Here is a 24,669-nt window from a genome sequence, read left to right on the forward strand (position 1 = left end):
GTCCTTTCATTATGATCAATTGTGAACTGAAATTGATCACTTGGAATAGTGAGATGGCATTGGTACATGCCACCTTGATGGGATTGAATTGGAATCCCCTGGTATGTTTCTAACTCTACCATTTGGGGCAAGTCAGCTTGAGCATGTCCCAAATTATACATCTCTTCCCTCTCTTATTCCCACTCTTATGTTTAACAGGGATCACATTTCAGTTAATTTTCAACACTTAAGAATAACTGTGTATTAATTACAGAATTAGACCAGTCATATTAAGTAGAACAAAAAACTACTAAGAGGGATCTGCTTACATGCATGTTCCCATCTGCTTTTTACAACTGTGTATTTTTCCATTACAGCTCTTAATATATTAATCAATTATTTTTTATTTTTTTAATTTTTTGACATGCAGAGTGGACAGTGAGAGAGAGAGAGCGAGACAGAGAGAAAGGTCTTCCTTTTGCCGTTGGTTCACCCTCCAGTTGCCACCGTGGCCGGCGCGCTGCAGCTGGTGCACCGCGCTGATCCGATGGCAGGAGCCAGGTACTTCTCCTGATCTCCCATGGGGTGCAGGGCCCAAGCACTTGGGCCATCCTCCACTGCACTCCCGGGCCACAGCAGAGAGCTGGCCTGGAAGAGGGGCAACCGGGACAGAATCCAGTGCCCTGACCGGGACTAGAACCCAGTGTGCCAGCGCCGCAAGGTGGAGGATTAGCCTAGTGAGCCGCGGCGCCGGCCAATCAGTTATTTTGAACTCCCTGATAATCAGTTGCAAGTCTAGTTCTGATGACTGCTTGGTCTTTTCAAACTGGGGTTTTTGTTTGGTTTTAGATGGCCCTCTGTCAGACTTCTGTGTTGAGACTGCATTAATTTGTATTGAAGTAGTAGGAATAGAGGTAAATAGGTCTCTAATGTAAAGATACCCACAAATCTGGCTTGGAGTTGGTCTTCAATTGAAATTCCCTTAGTTATAGATGTCAGAGACTTGAAATTCTTCTGTCAAGTTTTTATCTCTCTTCTTTATTTGGACTGCCCTAACCACTCCTCTCAGAGAGGAGAATATGTGACTTCTATCTCTTTTAAATACAGTTTACTGTTATTTTATTGAAATACTGTGGTGGTAATGGTAAGATATGAGAGATGGGCTCTACAGTCTTCTAATTCAAATCACTCTTCCAGGGGGTTTATGCACTGGAGCTGTAATTTTTACCCTGCCTTCTACACTGTTTTCTAGCTATGGTGTTCCCAATCTATTTACTGGAACTCTAATCCCATCTTTATATTTTTCCACTTATAGGAGACAGGAAGATTGGAAGGAGCTATAGTGGGAGGTATTCCCTTCCCCCATGTAGAATGAGGCTCTGGCACAGTCTTTCCTCTGAAAATCAAGCTTTCCTAGCGGAATTTTTGGCTGTGTTTCACAGCGATTATCCCCCCTTTCTCTTTCAAGAAACAGCAAGTCTCTGAAAAGAGTTCCTGTTCTTAAAACCCATAGAAAGGTGGTAACTTCCAAGAAAATTCATTGAGTTTCAGTTTTTTATTGAAGGACAAAACACAAAACAAATGATTTGGACTTTTCCATGTCAAAGATGAAGTGTGAAGGTTTTTTTGTTTGTTTGTTTGGTTTGTTTTTTTTTTTTTTTGACAGGCAGAGTGGACAGTGAGAGAGACAGAGAGAAAGGTCTTCCTTTGCCGTTGGCTCACCCTCCAATGGCCGCCGTGGCCATTGCGCTGCGGCCGGCGCCCCGTGCTGATCCAAAGGCAGGAGCCAGGTGCTTCTCCTGGTCTCCCATGGGGTGCAGGGCCCAAGCACTTGGGCCATCCTCCACTGCACTCCCTGGCCACAGCAGAGAGCTGGCCTGGAAGGGGGGCAACCAGGACAGAATCCGGCGCCCCAACTGGGACTAGAACCCGATGTGCCAGCGCTGCAAGGCGGAGGATTAGCCTACTGAGCCGCAGCGCCGGCCAAAGTGTCAAGTTTTAATCAAAATTTAAATTAGGACTTTCTTTGGTTAGCAATTCTTCTACAAGGAATTTTACACTACAAGCACTCTTGAACACGGGAAGAAAATACAGGTACAGAAATACTAAAAGATTGTGAGCAGTTAATGGTTTCCCAATAGGATACTGATTAAATTTCTTGTAGTATAAATGTGCAAAGAATTACTATGGAGCTGGAAAATTTCCTTAGTCTAAGGTGAATAAGCAGGGAAAACGTAAAAGTTGTAAACTGCATATCTAAGATAAGATTCTATATAAAATAAAAAAGGACACAGCCATACCTAAGCCTATATATAAATAGGAAAAGATCAGAAGAGAACAAAATAGTAATTGTTACTTGTAGCGAATGAGATGGGAGGGGAACATTTACTTTTTGCTCTATAGCTTCCGTGACGGTTGATTATTTTATAAATGGAACACACATCTCATTAGTATATAAGAACAGGAAGGAACAAATAAAACTGTCTTTGTTTGCAGGCGATATGATTGTCAATGTAGAAAATGCAAATGAATTGAGAAAAAAACTCTTGGAACTAAGAGACAATAAGAGTAAGGTTTGTAGGATACAAGGTTAGTATTCAAAAGTCAATCACTTTTCTATATATTAGCAGTGAACAATTGGAATTTGAAATTTAAAAAATAATACCATTTGTATTAGCATCAAAAATTAGAATACTTAAGCATAATTCTCATAAAACATCATAAAATTTATATAAGAAAAACTAAAATTATAAAAGCAATAAAGAACTGCATAAATAGAGAGCTGTTTCATACTCATGGAAAAGAAGACTTACTATTGTCAAAGTGTCAGTTCTTCCCAACTTGATCTGTGGATTCAACACAATTCCAGTCAAATCACAGCAAGTTATTTGTGAAAATTGACAAACTAATTTTAAAGTTAATATGGAGAGAAAAAAATTCATAATAAGCAAGAACATTAAAAGAGAAGAAAAAAGTGAGAAGACTAATGTTAATCCAACTTCAAGACTATTATAAAATTAATCCTGACAGTGTGGTATGGGCAAAAGAACAGAAAAATCTATCAATTTAACAGGATACAGAGCCCAGAAATAGACCCAATCAAATATCAGTCAGCTGATACTTGACAAAAAACAGGATATCACATGCAAAAACACAAACCTAGACACAGACCTTACAAAATTCATTAAAGTTAACTTTGAAGAATGGATATGTTGGGCTGGCGCCGCGGCTCACTAGACTAATCCTCTGCCTTGTGGCGCCGGCACACTGGATTCTAGTCATGATCGGGGTGCCGGATTCTGTCCTGGTTGCCCCTCTTCCAGGCCAGCTCTCTGCTGTGGCCTGGGAAAGCAGTGGAGGATGGCCCAAGTGCTTGGGCCCTGCACCCCATGGGAAACCAGGGTAAGTACCTGGCTCTGGCTTCAGATCAGCGCGGTGCGCCGGCTACGGCAGCCATTGGAGGGTGAACCAACAACAAAGGAAGACCTTTCTCTCTGTCTCTCTCTCTCACTGTCCACTCTGCCTGTCAATAAATAAATAAAAATAAAAAAAAGAAAAATGGATATGTTGGACCTAATGGACCTAGATATAAAATTCAAAACTGTTAAACCCTTAGAAGTAAATCTTGATGGCCTTGGATTTGACAAAGATTTTTTTTTTAGCTATAACATCAAAGAAATTATTGATGTGCTGAATTAAAATTAAAAATGCATGCTCTGTGAAAAGCACTGCAAAGAGAATTAGAAGACAAGCCACAAACTGGGAGAAAATATTTGCACAAGATATACCCAAAATATTCAAAAAAAATCTCAAAACTCAACAATAAGAGGGCAACCATATTTTTTTTTTAAAACGAGCAAAATATCTAAACAGACTTAACCAAAGAATAAAAGCAGATGTCCAACAATGCTATGAAAGATGTTCAGTATCCATACATGTATTAAAATGGCAAAATCAAACCCGACAACACCAATGTTCATGAGGCTGTTCAGCATCAGAAACTCTTACTCATTGCTGATAGAAATAAAAAGAAAATGCTACTACCACCTTGGAAGACAATTTCATAGTAGCTTACAACACTCAGTTTTGTGTGTGTGTGTGTGTGTGTGTGTGTGTATAATCCAGTGTTCTCCCTAAACAATTCAAAGACCTTGTTCACAACTGGTTGGTGTACTCCTGACAGAGTTGTGGTGTCTGTGATTTGGTGGAGATAGCCTGTGCCATCACACAGTCCCCAGCCAACCAGAACAGGATTATTTGCATCTAGCCTGCATTCTTAAATAATAAGAAAACCATCATGGAGGGGAGGCGGATCTCCATCAGCAAGGCTGTTGAAAAAAAATTTAATTAAAAAAAAAGGCTGTTGAAAATCCTATAGATACAAAGATTCAAGATGTATGCTCAGCAGTGGGATTTAACGTATTTCTCAAGAAAAACAGAGAGAATGGAATCGTTGATGTTCAATACAGAGGCAGAATCCGGCTCCATCTCAAACAGGAAGATGGCAGCCTTGTCTTGTGCAGTAAATCAGTAACATTGTAGCAGAAATGATACCTAAGCTGAAAGAGGCATAAAGCAGGAAGCAGTGACCCAAGTCTTCAACAAGGAGAGGGAAGTGAAAAAAGGAAAAAGAAGAAGAAAAGACCTGGTCTGAGGTTCGAGTAGACGATGCCAGTGGAAGGGCCGCGAGTGGAAGCCTCCGATTTGTAGCTGAGGGGAACAAGCCATTTGCCTGCATCGTTTCACTGAACTGTGAGCGTCAGACTTGACAGTGAAATAAATGCACACCAGAAGTTATATCTGGCTTTTATGCAGTGTACAATGAAGAATTATTTTGTCCTTCAATAACAATTTTTGTGGGAAAGAACATTTTTAAATGGACAGTGGGCTGTACTATAAGAAACTCGAAATCCTATATTACTTTTCCTTCTATGTAAACATGCTGCAGACAGATATGGTAAGATTTGAAATACACATTTTGTTCATCTTTTAATAAAATTTTAACTGAAAAGAAAGACCTGTGTCCACACAAGTCCTGAACACAGTTATGCTAGTATGAAACCCAGGGTAGGGGCTAGCCATAGAGAAAGTGACTATCACATGATTAGAGGGTTGGGACTTTGTGCCAGGTGAGATCAGTCTAACCTCCCAGAAGGTAGAAGGGCTGGAGATTGAGTTCAACGTGTGGCCAATTATTTGATCAATCATGCCCACACAATGAGACTACATCAAAAAGCTGTGAACTCTTCGGTTTGGCAGTTCCCCAACGGACCAGAAATATAGCCCACACTTGAGGATGCCAGAAGCCCTCCAGACCCCAATCTCTGTGTCTCTCCCTTTGGTTGATTATAATTTATTTATTTTTTGCTAAAGAAACGCTGTAGTTATAAGTACAGTTGTCTCACTATCCATGATTTCAATTACCTGTCATTAACCATAGTCCAAAAATATTGCATGGGAAGTTCCAGAACTTGAATGGCAATTCTTGAAGTTTTAAATTGTGCACCATTCTGAGTAGTATGGGGAAACCTTGTGCTATCCCTCTCTGCCCCACCCCCCGGCATATGAGTCATCCTTCTGTCCGTATGCCCATGCTGTATGGACTGTATTCCCGTTAGTCACTTACTAGCCGTCTTCGCTGCCAGACTGACTGCTGCAGCAGCATCACAGTGCTTGTGTCCACGCAACCCTTATTCTACTTAATAATGTCCCAAGGAGTACGGGTAGTGATACTGCAATTTGAAGAGACCAGAGAGAAGCTGTCAAGTGCTTCCTTTAAGTGAAAAGGTGAAAGTTCTTGACTTAAAAAGGACAGAAAAAACCATATGCTGAGGTTGTTACGATCTACAGTATAAGAAATTTGGAGAGAAAGACTACAACCACAGAACCTCTATCACAGTATATTGTTATAATTGTTCTATTAGGGACTGGTGTTGTGGTGTAGTGGGTAAAGCCTCTGCCTGCAACACCAGCATCCCAAATGGGCACTGGTTCAAGACCTGGCTGCTCCACTACCAATCTAGCTCCCTGCTCATAAGCCTGAGAGAGCAGCAGAAGATGGCCCAAGTGCTTGGGCCCCTGTACCCATGCGGAAGACCTGGAAGAAGCTCTGGGCTCCTGGCTTCAGTCTGGCCTAGCCCCGGCTGTTGCAGCCATTTGGGCAGTGAACCAGCACATGGAAGATGTCTCTCTTTCTAACTCTTTCCCTCTGAAACTCTGCCCTTCAAATAAGCAAATAAATCTTTCAAAAATAATTGTGCTATTTAATAATAGTTATTGTTGCTAATCCCTAACTGGGCCTATTTCAGAAACTTAACTTTATCTTAAGTAAATATGCATAGGAAGAAAATGTAGCGCCGGCGCTGCAGCTCAATAGGCTAATCCTCCACCTTGCGGCGCCGGCACACTGGGTTCTAGGGTTCTAGTCCCGGTCGGGGCACCGGATTCTGTCCCGGTTGCCCCTCTTCCAGGCCAGCTCTCTGCTGTGGCCAGGGAGTGCAGTGGAGGATGGCCCAAGTCCTTGGGCCCTGCACCTGCATGGGAGACCAGGAGAAGCACCTGGCTCCTGACTTCGGATCAGCGCGATGTGCTGGCCGCAGCACGCCAGCCGCAGCGGCCATTGGAGGGTGAACCAATGGCAAAGGGAGACCTTTCTCTCTGTCTCTCTTACTGTCCACTCTGCCTGTCAAAAAAAGAAAAAGAAAATGTAGCATATATAGGATCCATACTACCTGTGGATGCAGGCATCCACTGGCCATCTTGGCGCACATCCTCCGTGAATAAGGGGTACTGTTGTGTGAGTTCTTTGACTTGGTGCAGCAAGAAGGGGGTGTGGGGACCCCTGAGTTTGCTGCCAATTGATCATAAGTGAGCAGAGCCTGGAAACTCCAGATGTCTGGCTGCTTTCAAAGGTCAGGACAGTCCTACAGACAACATCGCCCTTGACCTGAGATGTTTGGCTCATCTCTGGTGGCTTCAAACCTCAGGTGCTGCTGTAACAGAACACCCAAAACTGGGTAATTTATAAAGAACACAGAGCTATTCCTTACAACTTCTGAGGCTGGGCAGGCCACTAGCAAGCTCCCAGCATCTGCTGAGAGCCTTCTCCCTGCCTCGTCCCATGACAGAAAGCAAGAGGATCCAAAGGGCACACGTGCACAAGAGAAGGAACCAAACTCACTTTTACAGCAAATCCACCCATGAGATAATTGCATCAATTCCTTTTTCAGCACATAGCCCTCGCAACCTAATTACCTCCTCTCAGTCCCGCCACTCCACACGATTACTTGGAAATCAGTTTCCAACACACCAATTTTCAGGACACACCATGGCATTTGGGTAGGTGGCTGTGGAAGTCATTGCGCGCATGTCCCCGAGATTCTAAGGTGTTGCGGGAATGAGAAAGAGATGAGTCTGAAGAAATTCAGACAATGAGAAACAAGCCCTTACTTTCTCCACAGAAACAGCCAATTTCTCTAAGCTCCAGCCCTCCCCGCCTCACGCCAGCTGCAACTCCATAGTTTCCTAAGCTTCCCAGTCCGTACCTTATTCTTTAAAAACATCCTAGAAATATTCTCAGCACAGGACATAACACAGCAGTGCTTTTTTTTCCCCCAGCTGGGGCAAGGTTTGTTATTTTGAGAGCAAGATAAACATCTTATAGTCATTTCTCTCCCGTAGGCAAAAAAGCAAGCAAGGACAAAACTCACCTCTTTTCTTGTCTTGGGTAATTGCTGGTTTTCTTTTTGCCAGACAAATTCAGGGATTATTTGAACGCTGGAATGAATTGGCAGTCAGGATGTCTGTCTCTCCCCCCTGTTTAGGAAACCAGGCTTGTCCTGCTTTATTTTCCCTCTTTGGAACAGTAGGTAATTTTGAAAAGTTTTTTCTTGAATCTGCCTAGAGCCCAGGCGTGGATTCTGCAATACAGAGAAAATAGCATGGTTACAACAAAAGTCAAACTGTGATATGAAAAGGAAGTAAAGTTACAAGTGTAGAGGAGGAACCTGTATTTTACATACAGTAAGCCGAAGGTTACGGTTTTCTTTGTCATTGTTGTTTAAAGCAAATGTCTTGTTGGCGTCCAGATATGTAAAATTCAGTAAGAAATCAGGGTGAAGCTGCTTCCGGCTTTTGGAAGGAGGGGGGCTCTGACTCACCCAGCCCTCCCAGCTGGGTTCCCCGTGTGCTCCCTGGTCGGCTCGTTCCTTCAGGAGCAGCAGGTGGACGTGGCTCTTGTTGGGTAGCAGGAGCACCTGGGGAGAACCCTGGCAAACTGGGGGCAAAGTGAGTTCAACATCAGGGCAAATGCGGAAGAGACGTAACCCCCTACTCCCTGATTGGGAGCATGTTCAATCATTAGACATGAAGAGATTTCATTAATTTATGGAACAGGTACTACATATATCTGACAATGAGCTAAAAACGGGACTGGATGGAAGAATAAGACAGCGCCAGCAGATGAAAAATCACCTTCTCATAAGATAAGAGCTGTAGTGGAGAGTACAGAGAAGATGGGGGATGTCTGAACCAGGATCATGTGACTGTGTGAGGTGGATAGGGCTGTTACAAGTCCATCAGGCTAGGTACAAAACCCATTATCTCCCTCTGTGACCTTGGAAAGTCATTTAAACTCCCTGCACCCCTACTTATTCTCTGTATTATAAAAAGGATGCCCACGTCATGAAGATATTGTGATTGTTCGATCAAATCTTCCAGATGCGTCATGTGGAGCAGTGCCTGGCCCGCGGCGAATCCCTGGTGATCGTAGTGTGGGGGTGGTAGGTAGGGCCAAGTCGCATTTCACTATTTCAGTAGAGAAACGGAGCTGTGGGCATAGAAGATGACTCAGAGCTCCTGGGTGGACAGCTGAGTGGATACTGCGGATAAGCCCGATGAGGATTGGAGAAAGGAGGAGAAAAACGAGAATGGTTTGGAGTCCGTTGGAGCTGCAATACCTGTGGGACATGGGGTAGGAACGGGGGCACAGGAAGGAGGCCCACATTGCTGACTGCCCCAAAGCAACTCTTGAGCCATCAGGACAGCTCAGCATCTCCTCTGCTTCCATCCTGCAAGTCCTATCAGTCAAGCAGGGAACCCAGTTTCTCCGGTGACTCAGACCTTATTCTGCCTCATCCACTATTTCAGGACAGTTCCAGTCCTTACTGGACTCATTAGCTTAACCAATCATTTCTTTTCCATTCAATAGCTACCTGAGGTGTTTATTTTATGCCCAACACTGACTTAGAATCCAGAGGAAAAAAAACATTGAATAGACTACTTGAGTCTCTTTTTCAATAAGCTTAAGTGTACTCCCATGTACTTAAATGCTGGCATCTCCACACTCCTCCCTACTCCCTGGCAGTTTAATATTCATGGAGAAAGATGTTTTCCCTCCAACATCAACTCTGGATGACATTGTAGCAAAAAGAGAAGAAAAAAAATGATCTCAGAAATCATTTAGTTCAGTCTCCTCAGCTGGATAAGTAGTCATTGAATGTGTATACCACGCAGGCACTCTTGGGCTTTCAGATGGGGACAGAAGTCCTCAGGGACGTGTTAGGGACTGAATGTTTGTGCCCTTCCAAAATTCGTATGTGGAAAACCTGGATCCTCGGTGTGACTGCATTTGAAAACTGTTCCTCTAAGGAAGTAACTAATATTAACTGAGGCCATGGGTTTAAGATTTATTTATATTTATTTGAAAGGCACTGAAACAGAGTAAGGGAGGTAGGGAGAAAGGGAGAGAGAGAGAGAAGGAGAGGGAGGGAGGATGGGGGGAGGGGGAGGGGGAGAGAGGGAGAGAGAGAGAGAGAGAGAGAGAGAGAGAGATTTCCACCATGTGCTGGTTCACTCCCCCAGATGGCCACAATAGCTAGCACTGGGCCGGGCCAAAGCCAGGAGCCAAGAACTTCTTCCAGTTCTCCCATGAGGGTGCAGAGGCCTAAGGACTTAGCCCATCTTCCACTACTTTCCCAGGTGCATTAACAGGGAGCTAGACTGGAAGTGGAGCAGCCAGGACTCAAACCAGCACTCACTAGCATTGCAGATGGTGGCATAGCCCCTTATGGCACAATGCTGACCCCAGGGGTGGGGTTTTGAGATGTTAGGATTATTGTCCTTGTGAGACACTAGGCAGACTGCTCAGTGGCACTCTCCCACTTCTCTGTCTCTCCACTCCCACCCCAAGAGGAAAGATGCTGCGAGCACAGAGGCCAGAGGACAGCCAGCCATCTGAAAACCAGAGAATCCTCACTAGGAACCATACTGGCTGGCCACTTGATCTTGGCCTTCCAGCCTCTACAACTGTGAGAAATCAACCCCAGTCTGTGGTATGTTCATCCACACTAAGATGAAAATACTGGTATACCAGTTGGCTATTGCTATTTTAGAGGTTTTCAAAAAGTTCATTGGAAATGCATTATGAAAAAATTGTGCATAAATTTTCAAATTTTTGCACCAAAATAAACACATTTTTAATTCTATTTTCCCTAGAACTTCTTGTAGAAATACCACTCCACAGCTTAGCCCCTTAAGCACTAGTTACTTGTGATTTCTAACACATCTGCTGCTGTGTCAGGGATCGGTTTCCAGGCTGGCTTCTGCTGAGGGTAACTTTCTTCTGTGAGTCTTTCATCCTTCATGCTGCAATCAAGAGGAAAATTTCCTTCCATGGCCACTATCCAGGTAAAAGAACAAGTGGAACAGGAACATGGTCTTGGAGCTGGTACCTGGGCATTTCTGTCTCATTCTGTTGGAAATAAGTCTTGGAACTGAAACATGATTACCTGCACCTTGTTCTACTGGCTAACTAAAAGATCAAAGAGACGAGCTCTGGATCAACAAGATAAGTTGCAAAGTTTCATCACAACCAGTGTGGGTACAGGGAAGGGCCTGAAATTAGTCGTTAAGGTAAACTAACACATCCGGAATTCAAATCCAGGCCTCTGTAGGCCTTGTTTATGGGCATGGTGACTTTTTAGTTTTAACACTAAAATTAATGCACATGAACCCAGGCATCTTTGCTGTTTGCTGTCTGTAGGACTGAACCTCAGTGAAGTCATAAGTGAGGTGGGAGACTGATTTTGGTCAACGTGTAAAGGGTTCTAATCCCTGTAATCCCACTCATAGCCTCGTGGTGTTCATTCCCTATGCCTCTTTTATACCATGATAAGAACCATCCTTTGTTTTCGAATATGGGGTCCTGGGTTTCTCTTTCCTTTCTTTCTACTAAATCAAAAACTGCTCTCGGGAGGCTTTGCCATAACAACCACAAAATTGATCACTGCATTCTGATGACCTTGGTTCATTGAAAATAATCGTTACTGAGTTTTTAATCTCTATGTGGCTTTGAGCCTGGTGTTAGGTGTTGGTCTCAGTGATAAATCACAGAACTCATTCTCAAGGGGCTTACCCTCCTGTAAGGGAAATCATACATGCACACGATTAAGTTTGTTCAATCCCTGGGCAAAAAATATTGACTATAGCACCAGCAATGCCCTAGAAAGCTGTAATCCAATGATGAAGAAAGCAAGCCCACAACCCCTGGATCTGCAGAGCGTGGAGTGCACTCAGACCAGAATACATCAGTGCCTATGCACTATCAGGAGCAAGGTAGCTCTTCTGTGAGTTGAGGGGAGCCAGGTGAGAGATCAAGACAGGATAGGGGCCGGCCTCGCGGCTCACTAGGCTAATCCTCCACCTAGCAGCACCAGCACACCGGGTTCTAGTCCTGGTTGCCCCTCTTCCAGGCCAGCTCTCTGCTGTGGCCAGGGAGTGCAGTGGAGGATGGCCCAAGTACTTGGGCCCTGCACCCCATGGGAGACCAGGTTAAGCACCTGGCTCCTGCCTTTGGATCAGCGTGGTGTGCCAGCCGCAGTGCGCCGCCACGGTGGCCATTGGAGAGTGAACCAACAGCAAAGGAAGACCTTTCTCTCTGTCTCTCTCTCTCTCACTGTCCACTCTGCCTGTCAAAAAATAAAAAAAAAGACAGGATAGGGTGAATGGTAACAAGATGCATAGCGTGGAGTGGGGTGTTTATAAACAATGCTGTTTCCTCTAAGAATGTAGACTAGAATGGTCTCTGGGTTCATGGTCTGCTGTTGATCCTTGGGCTAATTTTCAAGGAGGTGGCCAGGAGTGACTGACTTGAGCAGTAACTCAGCAGTTGTTACAGGTGGTTTCCCTGTTTCTCCAATCCACCAAGTACCAGGTCAAACTACACTCCCTCTATGACAACGTTCCTCAGAACTGCAGCTGGGCAGATCACCCCCACTTTCTGCCTTCCCATAGCAGGAATTTGACTGTCAGGAGGCCAGGAGCCAAGTCTGTACTCACTTGTGTTTTTCCTAACTGTTTTATGTGAAAATGTTTTATCATTGTGACAGGAAAACACATGCCTTGAGAAAAAAAAAAGCAATATGTCTTCTCTTTATTTTGCCCCTAATGATGGTTTATATATCTAGGGAGTGCACAGAAAATAAAGGCTTATCCAGGCAGTATCACCTCGGTTCATGCTGCACTATACAGGTAGAGACAAACAGGACACAATTTCAATCTTAAAAAATCTGAGACTCTCCTGAGAAATACAGATATTCAAAGAAATAGAGTAGATTTCTATGGGAGGATACATTTGTGCTCCTCACTTCATCAAGGAAGGTGTCAGGAAACAGCACACTTTTGCTGAGGTCCGTGAGTTAGAGAGCAGAGACTCTCACATTCAGAAGTAGAGAGGGGTAACAGCAGTGCAATCTGAGGTCACCGCAGGTGCTCTTCCTTACAAGGGATGGGGTCTCTGTCCATCCTCAGGAGGGCATCTGACTCTGTGTACTGAGGTTCTAACATAAAACCCACTAGATCCAGAGATGAGAACTAAGTGGACCTTCATCCTGATGCCCTGACTTGATGTCAACCCAGAACTGACTTTTTCCTTTGAATGTGGTTGCTGCATGGGTAGATTATAGGACATTGTTTCCAAGTCCATGACTGTATCCAGAATGAATAGCACAGTTTCAGACACTGTGTCCCAGTCCTGCCTTCAAGGGCTTCCAGTCAGCTTCTACTTCTCTGTACCAGATGCCACACATAAGCCCCAACCTGCTCCTTAGACACAACCCACCATGGCTGGCTTCTCACCGCCTGCATCTGCCCCAGGGAGCAGAGGAGAAGGAAGGGGCCACCCTGGACTCCCTCTGAGATGCTCTGTCGTTAAATGGGGCATCCTTGTCATCCCTCCAGGGATGAGTGTGCTGAAGGAGGTTACCGGTAGGAACATGTGGGAGATTTGAATCTCCACAGAGTGAGGCTAATATGGGAGGCATGAGTTACATGCCACCACCCACCCCAAACTGTACACACTGTTGGAAAGAACATCAGGGGACTTCAAAAAAGATTGTAGAAAATGGAATTAAAAGATCAGATTACTTTGGTGCAAAAAAAAATTGTAAAAGGCATGTGTATGAGCACCTGGTAACAGAGGATTAGAATTGTCAGCCAAATGTGTTCACATAGAATATAAATAAGGAAGACATCACGTACAAATGAATGCATCCATTTTCAGCAAGCACTCTGAAATATTTTGACATATGCATATGCCCATGTAAACAGTATCCCAATCAAGGCATAGAATATTCCCATCATCCCAAAAAGCTTCCTCTGGACTTTCCCCCAATAAGCTCCTCTTCTTCCCAGCCCAGGTAAGCACTGATCTGATTCCTATTACCGCAGTCTAATTTTGCCTACCCTGGAAGTACACATCAGTGCAATTATACTGCACATACTCTTTGGTCGTGGCCTCTTCAGCCCACTGAGATTGTTTCCAATGTTGTACTAACAATTTTCAAAAATGCAAAAAAAGTTAAAAGAACTTTATGGTGAATTCCGGCCTACTCACCGCCTAGATTCTACCATTAACATTTGACTTGGCTTGCTCTATATGTCCATCAATCGATCTTATTTCCTGATGCATTTCAAAGCATACTGAAGACATCATTAGACATCCTCCTCAATACTTCAGGACATATTACCAATCCACCTGTAATATTTGCTCACACTTGAGGGGCCTTAAAAAAGCTCATGAAGAATGAGAAGAATCTTTGAATTCTATTTTTCCACAAACTATTTGAAGCCTCCTAGTATTTTCTTTGAGGGTAAAATTAGCATGCAATAAAACAGACAAATGGTTGGCATGCAATTTCTGAGTTTTAACAAACATTTATTTCTTTGTTACCCAAACCCCTTTCAAAATATAAAGCAGTACATCACTCCAGAAATCTCTCATGCCTTTTCCTGGAAACAACCTCTATTCCCACTACCAAGGCATCTTCTATGCTGATTTTTTCCACTATAAGTTAGTTTTGTCTGTTCCAGGACTTCACAAAATGCAGTAACACATTATGTACTCTTTCGTGTAAGGCTCCTCTCACTTAGCAGGAGGCCTTCAAACTTCCCCATATCTGTGTTTTCATCAGCATTTCTCTATTTTTATTGTTGAATCATATTCTATAGCATCCACATACCACAGTGTGTTTATCCATTCTCTTAATGATAGATACACAGGCTAGTTCTAGGGCTGGGCTATAATCAATCAAGTTATGAAAAATGTTTTTATATAAAGATTCTACAAATATTTTTCTTTTTTTTTCTCAAGCAACCACTTTATTTTTCTAGAAAACTTTTATTTAAGGTATACAAACTCCATGCATTTCTTTGTTTGTTTGTTTGTTTTTAACTTTTATTTAATGAATATAAATTTCCAAAGTACAGCTTATGGATTACAATGGCTTCCCCCCCCCCATAACTTCCCTCCCACCCGCAACCCTCCCCTTTCCCGCTCCCTCTCCCCTTCCATTCACATCAAGATTCATTTTCAATTCTCTTTATATACAGAAGATCAGTTTAGCATACATTAAGTAAAGATTTCAACAGTTTGCACCCACATAGAAACACAAAGTGAAAAATACTGTTTGAGTACTAGTTATAGCATTAAATCACAATGTACAGCACATTAAGGACAGAGATCCTACATGAGGAGTAAGTGCACAGTGACTCCTGTTGTTGACTTAACAAATTGACACTCTTGTTTATGGCATCAGTAATCACCCTAGGCTCTTGTCATGAGCTGCCAAGGCTATAGAAGCCCCCTGAGTTCACTGACTCTGATCATATTTAGACAAGGTAGTAGTCAGAGTGGAAGTTCTCTCCTCCCTTCAGAGAAAGGTACCTCCTTTGATGACCCGTTCTTTCCACTGGGATCTCACTCGCAGAGATCTTTCATTTAGGTCATTTTTTTTTTTTTTTTTTTTTTTGCCAGAGTGTCTTGGCTCTCCATGCCTGAAATACTCTCATGGGCTTTTCAGCCGGATCCGCATGCCTTAAGGGCTGATTCTGAGGCCAGAGTGCTGTTTAGGACATCTGCCATTCTATGAGTCTGCTGTGTATCTCGCTTCCCATGTTGGATCATTCTCTCCCTTTTTTATTTTAAGATGTAAGAATGAACATTTTGATTTCTATATTTGGATTCTAAAAAATTGTGCACTTCCTATTTCCTCTTCTGTCTATTAATTTGCATATTTCTAAAAGAATGAACATTTCATTGAGGTTATAAATGCATTGGAATACTGTCATTTGTAATGCTTTGATTATCATCAGATGTCTGTATGAGTTGGACCGGTTCTTGAGATAGGACACCAGCATATCCTATCTATCGTGAGATATGCTATGTTAGGAGAAGTGTAGAGTGAATGTGGAAGAAGAAAGGAAATTCTCTCTTAAGGTGGCATTTAAGTTTAGATGTTAAAGATGAGTGGGAGTTATCCAGCAGGAAGAAATAGAGGGGGGAGACAGGGGATTGCATCACAAACAGCAGCGACAAGGGGAAGCCAGGTCTGTCAAAGCACTCTGAGCAGTCATGTAGAGGGTTACGGAGAAGATGATGCAGACAGTGAGAGAAAGAAACAGTGCCTTAAGGACCTGTCACACAAATTTTCTCAGATCCCCATTTATTGAATACTTTATTTATTATAATTACCCTATCACAGGAATATTAGTCCCATATTAGCAAGTTCCTTGTCACTTTTTAACCATTGGATCCTTAGGACCTAAAAGATCCCCTGATGCACTGCAGGAACTCAATAAATATTTATAGACTCAATCAATTGATCAATCAATCAATGTCCACTTTGTCCCCCTTCAATATCTTTTCTATTAAGATCTTAAAAAGAGCAAAGCCGAGTTGAGATGAGAGGGGAAGGAGGTATCCAGGCTCACCACCAGCTGATTGCCTAGCCCGCCAGTACCCACCCAACAGCCTGAGTGACTCACATCAGCAGGACTGTTATGAAGTCGTCTTACTGGGCAGTGGTGTGTCCAGGCTGCTCCGTCTGCAGTATAGGGAAAGGCAGTTGAGCACAACCTGCTCCTCTGAGTGAAACACGGTAATGGGCAAGGCACGAGGGAAGAGCTTGGAAGTTAAGGAACAGATTTAGAATTAATATTTTTCTACTTTTTCCCACCATCCAGTGGAATAAAAGAAAGTCCATGGCTGTGGAGCCTGCACTCTCTAATCAGCTGTGACTCACAACATAATAGCGCCTCACCATCATTCAGCTTGGTGGTCAAGGCATTGCTCCTTATCTTACCCACGGGGAAACTGAGCCTCAGAAAGACAAAACCTTGCCCAACCACTAGCTGCCACACGCTCGTTGTCTAGTGGTTGTCACACAACCACTAGAATAAGGAAGGGATGGCTTTCAGGGTCCTGGTTCATGCTCCAGTAAGAAACACTGCAAGCAATTCCTTTCTCATGATCTTCTCTTTGCTCCATGCCGGAATTTTTCACTTTCCTCTTTGTGTCTGTTTTCCACTCAGAAGTCAATGAGCATTTACACCACTTTTATTTATAAGCCTGTCTTCTCATGGTCATAGTCAGGAAGAGCATTCCCCAAGCTCACCTAATGCCTGGCTTACAGAACATGCTTGGTCTGGTCACCATGTATCAGAGGTCAAGGTTGCAGGCATCAGAGAAAGCTGGGGTTGACCCAACCCCCATGTTACTGGGCACTAGGTAACCTCAGTTTTCTCATTTGTCTAGCCACTCCCACTGAAACCCAATACAAAGTAAGTGCTCATTGTTAGCTGTTACTAATATTAATGACAAATATTTGTTAACTCTCATCTTCAGGCAAATTTACTAATTCCCAAAAGACACAGTCATTTGGTGATCCTGACTTGGACCCAGAGTCCTAGATGGACCCTGTTGCAATGAGTTTGGAGGAAAAAAGAATACTGAACTCTTTGTGCCAGCGTGTGGGGGGCAGAGATAATTCAGCCTTCTGCAAAGGAAAATTAATCATCCTGGCTTTGCTCAGCAGGCAGAGAGCAAGAAAGCCAGTTGTTCCTTCCCTGCCACTCACAGAATTGTTCAGGAAATGAAGAAAGAAGCTGGGATTGTAGGAGGCAGCGGCCCCACGGACTACATCCTCCACATCAGATATGAGCATTATCTGCTTCCTCTCGGTCCCTCTGTCCCCGCTTACTTAGCCCCCTAGAGTGACAGGCTCCCAGCACAACAGCCTCCTGCTTCTCTCATTGTTATGCCTTAGATTAATCTGGTCTCAATACATTCCAACAATACATACTTTATCTCTGACTGCTGAAAAAGACTATCTGCTACAACGATTTGAATTGAGTCTAAAATATTGGGTGCATATGCTAAAATTGCCTACCGCAGAGATAAACACACAATATGTGACTCCTTGGTACCTCAGAAAACATTTTCCAAATGGATGGTGGCCCATGTCCTGAGCCCTCTCAAAATTACCACTGAACCACTGCAATACTGTCTATGTAGACAAATCTGTTTACTTTCTGTCTTGAACACTTTGTGATGTGTCTTCTACAATGATGCTAATGGTAATTGTGTGACTTCAGTGGGATCCATGTTGCTATGCTGAGCTTTTACATAAAGCAAAATTGAGACATGGAGTCTGTTTCTAACATGGCTACTAACAATTAATGTCATGGCTTCCTGTATTTAAGATCCACAATTCTTCCATAGTAATGTGGTAGACATCATTCCCTACCCAATGTTCATTATCTCTTTCTTCACATTATGAGAACAACAACATGTCCAGTTAATAATACTCTCCTCTTCATATTTTTCTGAAGCTAAGTGTGGCCATGGGGGCCTGCATTGATCATGCAAAGTGTTTGGAAAGTGATTTTAGCAAGTATAGACTCTGCATGGCCCTTTCTCACCACTTTGCCTATAATGCAAACATCAGAGTCTGGAAGTGTCGCAGCCATCTTGGGACTAGGAGACCACAAATAGAACAAAACACTAAGAATGGAAAGAGAGAGGGGATGAAAAAAGCCTGGCATCCTTACAGCCTTGTGGAGCCACCAACACTGACATTGGATTGCTTATCTCTGCCTGCTTCTAAATAATTCATTATTTGTTGAATTTGTTGTTGCTGAAAAACATGAGTCCTAATCAACCAGACACATCATTTCTTTGATTTTCTGGTCAGACAAGAAAACTCCTGTTCTTTTAAATCTCTGCCTAACTGCTCCCACATAAGTAAAATCTTCCCTGAACTTTCCAGGGTAATTTAAGGACTCCTTTCTCTGGACTTCCATGATAGGCTATAGAAAAACTCCTTACTGAACACATGATCTTGGGTAATTGCACACTGGTATGTCTGTTCACCCCCAATAAACACCTGCAAGGAAAAGGATTATAACAGATAGCACCAGACCTGCCGGTTGGTCAGTACTCAGTTACGTTTCATGTCATCAGTTGCTTCCCTTATGTGGTATCACCCACATTAATTGCTGCATTTTTTTTTTTTTGGAGATCTTGACTCAATTTTGAAGAGTGATGCTTTCCAGAGGACATACTCAGCCCTCTTCTAATCTCCTTCCTTGAATGACTGAATTCAGTCTAATAGTGCGTCATGCTATGAAGAAGATGCTGATGCTGCCCAGCCCACATTTCTACTTCAGAGACCTCTACTCCAGACCCACCTATACTCATGGTTGTATGGCCCAGTGCTTAGAGGCACTGTTTTGGAGTCCATCTACCATAAGTCAAATTCTTTTTGTAAGAAAAGATTGATTGATTTGAAAGTCAGAAGTCAGAGTTACAGAAAGAGAGAGAGAGAGAGAGAGAGAGAGAGAGAGAGATCTTCCATTCACTGGTTCACTCCCCAGATGGTGGCAATGGCCAGCACTGGGCCAGGCCAACACCAGAAGCCAGAGCTTCTTCCAGGTCTCCCATGTGGGTAGCAGAGACCCAAGAACTTGCTGCTTTTCCCAGGTGCATTATCAGAGAGCTGGTTCAGAAGTGGGGCTGCTGGGACACAAACCAGCACCCTTATGGGATGCTGGCATCACAGGCAGTGGTTTTACCTGCTACATCACAACACCAGCCCCCAGGGTTCAAGTTATAAGTCTTAATTTATTAAATAAATGACTTTGGGCTGCTTATGCAAACCCTCTGTGCCTGTTTCCCTCTCTGTAAGAAGGAGCAATAATAGTACCTAGAAGTTATTTAAAGAATTTGTATACAAGTTTTCTGTCTGATATCTACATAATGGTTCATTGTCCCAGTTAGTGGCTTACATATTAATTTTTCCTTTTAAAATTGTTATTATATATATTTAAGGTATACATGATGATGTTTTGATATAGATGTTCAAAAAGTTACTACAGTCAAGCAAACTAATATATCCATCATCACATGTAGTTACCTTTTTTTCAAACCAATGAGTTTTGAAGAACCACAGTGTAACTTTTCCATACTTCCCTTTTATGACTCCTGCAGTTTTGAGTGCTTTTCAAAGAAATATTTGTCTTTAAACAGACCATGACAATTTTTCTACTGTGTTTATTTTTTCTTAGAAAGTTTACAGTTTCAATGTCTACATTTAATTGTAATCCATTTTATTTATTTTATGAGGTAGAGATTAAGATTTTGATTTCTATATTTGGTTTCTAAAACATCGTACAGATTGCTATTATTTCTTCCTTAAATACTTAATAGAATTTCCCAGGGAAGCCATTGTGGGAGTTAAGGGCTTCACTACAGAGGTAAAACCCTTAGTGGCAGGCTCCTATTAAGTGTTGGCTGTGATTATTGCAGTCACTAGACAGGCGCATGCGGTGACCCTACAGACACTCCCTCTCCACTTACTCATTCTCAGACCATCCCTTTCCTTCTACACATAGGCAGGCACCTGCTCAACTTCCCACACTCTCCATCTCAGTTAATGCCACCATCACCTCTCCAGTGTCTGCAACGGAAACCAAATTAGACATTGCTTTTCTCTTAACCCTTCCTCCAGGTATTGATAAAAGTCTGTCCAAGAGTCAAACATAACTCATGGTTATTCTTTGTTTTATATTTATTACTTATTCAAAAAGCAGAGTGACAGAGAGGAAGAGACAGAGTGAAAGAGATCTTACATTCACTGGTTCACTCCTCAAATGCCAGCAATAGCCAGGGCTGGGCCAGGGACTCTATCCTGGTCTCCCTTGCAGGTGGCCGGGGCCCGTGGATTTGGGCTATGCTCTGCTGTTTTCCCAGGCACATCATCAGGGAACTGGATCAAAAGCAGAGCAGCTGGGATGCTAGCCAGCACCAACACAGGATGTTGGTCTCACAGGCAGTGGCTTAATCTGCTGTACCACAACACTGGCCCCACCGTGAATATTCTGGAAGGCCTCTTAAGATCACAGAACCGGTAAGGCACAAAGTTACTGGGAGAGTAACTTGTGTCCACTAATTGCTTCCACCACATTTTGGCTGTCATCAGCTTTCCCTTGCGAGGCCATCTTCCTATGACTTTTGCAGGTCATTAGCAGGGAGCTGGATCCAAAGTGGAGCAGCAGGGACATGAACTGGTGCCCGTAAGTGATGTCGGTGTCACAGGTAATTACGATCACACCACTTCCCTATTAAAACCCTCCAGGGACTCCCAGGATGATGGCAACCCGGTGGAAAGTAGAGTTTCTCCTTCGCTTGTTCCCTGCTCAACTGCACAGATCCCATCCCACCAGTCTCTCCAACATGGCCATCCTGCAGCCACCTAGAACTGTCTTTTCTTCCTCAATCCACTATATTGATTCATTCCTCCATATTTTTGATTATTTTATTCTTCACATCTGTTATACTCTTTGTCTAGCATGTGACCCCTGCATAACCTTTAGGGTTGACATCTCATTGTTTGAGTTTTAATTTGGCTCTCACCACATCTGCAGAGAGCTCTCAGGTTTCCCACACAGTTTTGGTCCTTCTTTATATTTCTATGGTATGATCAGAGCATCTATCAAATTGAAATAAAGCTGATAACAACTACGTACTTGAGTGACTTTCTTCTCCAGACTAGAAAATTATCAAAGACAAAAAATTCCACTTCTGTTCAGCTTTATGGTCCCAGTACCTAACTCAATGCCTCAAACTGCTGATACTTTATAAACAGCTGTGGAATAAATAATTCTTCATCATAAAAAGTAGCACTTGATTCACAGACACCCAAGTTTTAATGGATTCCAGTGATCTTTCCACCCAACACTTCTACTTCATAGGAAATGGTCAGAGGAGAAAGGGAGTTTGCCTGAGCTCATGGAGTTAAGTTAGTGACAAATGTAGATGAAGCCTAGCTTTTCTGATTCTGGTCACAGGTTCTTTCTGCTGTACTTCTCTTTTGATCAGCTTTTATTATTTTAGCTAAAATATCTGCGAGGAGTTTCTTGGGAAGGAAAAGTTTATTTTGGCTAACAGTTTGGAGGTTCACAGTCCAAGATTAGGCAATTCCATTAGTCTGAGATCTGGTCTCCATCAAATGGAAGAACCATCACATGGTAAGCCAGGAAGCATAGAGACACAGGGAGTACATACTTCCTGTGTAATCTACCCTTGCACAAAGGCTACTTTCAAAAGACAAGCCCTTGGTGACCCTAAAGACTTTCCACCAAGTCCACCTCTCAGGTGCCAAAATTAGATCAAGCATCTACCCTTAACCCATCAACTTTTTTGTTGTTTTTTAAATTGGCTTGTTTTTGTTTTATACAGAGAGAAGAGGGAGGTGAGAGGTGAGAGGTGAGAGGTGAGAGGCGAGAGGTGAGAGAGGGCGAGAGAAGCGAGAGAGGGCGAGAGAGGGCGAGAGAGAGAGAAAGAGAGAGAACATCTTCCATCTACTGGTTCACACCCCAGATGGCAATGGCCAGAGCTGGGCCAATCTGAAGCCGGGAGCTTCTTCCGTGTCTCCCACATGACACTTGGCCTATCTCCTGCTGCTTTCCAAACACATTAGCAGTGATCTATATCAGAAGTGAAACAACTGGGACCAGAAATGGTGCTCATTTGGGAAGCAGGCACTGCAGGCAGAGGTTTACCCTCTACATCACAGCACCAGCCTCAGTCCACCAACTACATGACTTTGGGACTTAAACATCTACATGAGTTTATAGCATTTATCTTTTTCCCAAAATGTAGAAAAATTTCCAGAAATCCCTGCAGAATTCAGCTAACACTTCATTGGCTAGAACCAATGAACTCCCAAAGCTGATTTGTACCTGCTTTGGAAGAGTATATTTTAAAACTTTTTTTGGTATGTTATGTGCCAATTGTTACACCACTGATGACTTGACATCAACCATGGGTAGAGAGTCACATGATGAAAATTAGCTAATCCTATATACTGTATTAGGATTACTATTTTGGCTGTTTGGGGGAACTATGGCATATTCTAAACCTCCTACATGGGAGACTTGAAGTAAGAATTATTCATTGAGCATAGTGCTTTTCTTTACACACGAGGGGTCTCTTTGCAAGGAAAAAGTCAATGGATATTTGAGAGTGATTAAGGCTCACTATCAAAGACTCTGTAAAACATTTTATAGATATATTTTGTTAGGGCCTGCCTAACAGGATCTCCTCAGTGTACACACTTTCATTTCTCCAAGTCATAAAATAGAGAGAAAGAATTGTACCCAGCACTGGGCTGGGGAGGAGTTTAGATGTGCAGTCGTGATGTATGTTTTCTCTGCTACCCTTTGGAAACATGATTCAATGACATAGTCAAAGCAAAGGAAGGATATAGGATTTCCTAAGTGGTTTAATTCAAGATCATTCTATCAAGCATCCAGGTCTTCAAACAAACTCAAAAAGAAACTGTCAAATAACCACCCTCGTTTTCCAAACGTGCAGACCCACAAAAGTTTCAAAAGACTGACAGGAGGCAAGCCAGATAAATCCCTGATTTGACAAAGCCAATCTAAACAGCATTTCATACTTGGGGAGCCTCCAGGTACAAGTCTTTATCTGGCGATGGTCTCTGCAAAAGTGAATTCATCTTACTTGTTCCAATGAATGCCTGAAATGTCTGTGAGATTGAGTATCAATAAGTGTTATCCTTTTTCTCTGCCTCTCTCTCTCACTGTCCACTCTGCCTGTCAAAAAAAAAAAAAAGGCTGGTGCCGCAGCTCACTAGGCTAATCCTCTGCCTTGCGGTGCCGGCACGCCGGGTTCTAGTCCCAGTTGGGGGCGCCGGATTCTGTCCCGGTTGCTCCTCTTCCAGGCCAGCTCTCTGCTGTGGCCAGGGAGTGCAGTGGAGGATGGCCCAAGTGCTTGGGCCCTGCACCCCATGGGAGACCAGGAGAAGCACCTGGCTCCTGCCTTCAGATCAGCACGGTGCGCCGGCTGCAGCGCGCAGGCTGCAGCGGCCATTGGAGGGTGAACCAACGGCAAAGGAAGACCTTTCTCTCTGTCTCTCTCTCTCTCTCACTGTCCACTTTGCCTGTCAAAAAAAAAAAAAAAGCACGTGTTATGACTTAACAGATATATATATATATATATATATATATAATTATCTGTATGCATACACATAATAGACAATTAAGAGGTGGATAGATAGTTTCATGGAGATGGAACAGAGCTAAAGGGAACCAAAGCCAATTAACCCCTCTCGACCTGGATCACGCCAAGTCCCATCTGCATTCCTGAATTTCTTTGAGATTGAGATTGAGATTGAGATTGCGTACATGTCTATACATTTAAGTGAAGATTTATTGAGGTCTGTTTTTTTCCTATTTTGTCTGCTATGATCAGAATTCCTCTGGAAGAGCCATTTGTTCACATTTGATTTGTTATCAGACCTGAACTGTTGGACACTATGCATTTGATGGAAACTCAGTAAATGATCACTGCCTGACATTTATATTCCTGTACAATATGCAAACAGTGGGAAAGTTAGCCATTCTTATCAACCAGCATCTGTGGACTATAAGTGAAAAGTGGAAGAGCTAGACTTTGTATTTAGATTTTCTGAAGCCAACTTAAATAGCCTTTCTCCTACAAAATTATGGCTCCCAATTGGCAGCCCCATTTTGTAATCATTTGTAATAAGAGTCATCACCGTATACTCTTGAAGACCAACTCTACACCAAGTTACAGAAAAAATAGAGATCAACCATCAAAAGTATCCCTGCCATCAGAGAGCCCAACATTTATATATGTATGTGTGTGTGTATATATATATATATATCACAGAAAAATAAAGAAAATTTAATTCATACCTCACAGTAACACTTCTTAGATATTCCTTCTCTTCTCTAATTTTTCTCACATCCTATAACAGCTCTAGATCAACACTGTCCAAAGAATTTTCTGTGATGATAGAAATGTTCTAC

The 24,669-nt window shown here is 42.9% G+C and overlaps 1 long non-coding RNA gene and 1 pseudogene across 15 annotated transcripts in view; one reads left to right on the forward strand and one right to left on the reverse strand.

The window, feature by feature from the left end:
- Positions 1–24,669, reverse strand: part of LOC138844427 (uncharacterized) — a 204,726-nt gene that overhangs the window by 32,081 nt on the left and 147,976 nt on the right. For 8 of the 15 annotated variants that reach the window (XR_016216316.1, XR_016216318.1, XR_016216319.1 and 5 more), the window contains 2 exons: positions 7,689–7,898; positions 7,234–7,359 (listed from right to left, as the gene is read on the reverse strand). This is a non-coding gene — a long non-coding RNA (uncharacterized LOC138844427). Of the gene's footprint in view, positions 1–2,792; positions 2,826–7,233; positions 7,360–7,688; positions 7,899–8,000; positions 8,515–24,669 lie in introns of those variants that run through there. The other 7 variants (XR_016216311.1, XR_016216314.1, XR_016216313.1 and 4 more) reach the window with 4 other exon arrangements.
- LOC149123619 (signal recognition particle 19 kDa protein-like) lies at positions 3,538–4,943 on the forward strand (annotated as a pseudogene).

This window comes from Oryctolagus cuniculus, chromosome 11 (assembly GCF_051225735.1).
Source record: "Oryctolagus cuniculus isolate XC-2025 breed Fujian yellow rabbit chromosome 11, ASM5122573v1, whole genome shotgun sequence".
Taxonomy (NCBI): domain Eukaryota; kingdom Metazoa; phylum Chordata; class Mammalia; order Lagomorpha; family Leporidae; genus Oryctolagus; species Oryctolagus cuniculus.